We start from the raw sequence: 575 nt of genomic DNA on the forward strand, positions 1-575 counted from the left end.
CAAGTCTCCCAAAAACCCTCTCCAAACTTGAGAGAAAATATCCCAAAAACTACTATTCTATTGTGAAATTTAAAATAAATGTTCGACTTCGAAAAATTAATAACAAGTTTAGTATTTATAGACTCCAGAAAGTAGTGTTGGCGGATCTTTCGGCGAGGTTAGTCGGAATTATCGATTAACTCAGCAATTCGTCCTTTGGTGTAGTTCGTCGCCGTCTTGCACTAGCCTTCAGCATCTTCGTGCTCAATGTCATTGGGCGACCTAGTACTGCTTCGTGGAATTATTCGGTAAAGCGCCAACTGCTCCTTTCATCGCCTTTTTGATCCTGCTCCTTCAAGGCTTCACGTACTGGAACAAAGGGGGGAGTGCGTCCCTTCCGCAAATTGCCGAGCGTGCTTGGCGATGCACAGGCTTCAACTTCTTTGTTCTTTTCAGACTTTTTGTTCCTTTTTGCGCCTAAGTGTCCTTGCTTCCACTAAAACTTCAAGTACCTGAAACTTAAGAGTTTTCATCAGACATTGAGACAAAATAAGCATTTGAGGACACTATTTCTATCAAAATAAAGCCCTAAATGA

Source organism: Solanum tuberosum, unplaced genomic scaffold (assembly GCF_000226075.1).
Source record: "Solanum tuberosum cultivar DM 1-3 516 R44 unplaced genomic scaffold, SolTub_3.0 scf00390, whole genome shotgun sequence".
Classification (NCBI taxonomy): Eukaryota; Viridiplantae; Streptophyta; class Magnoliopsida; order Solanales; family Solanaceae; genus Solanum; species Solanum tuberosum.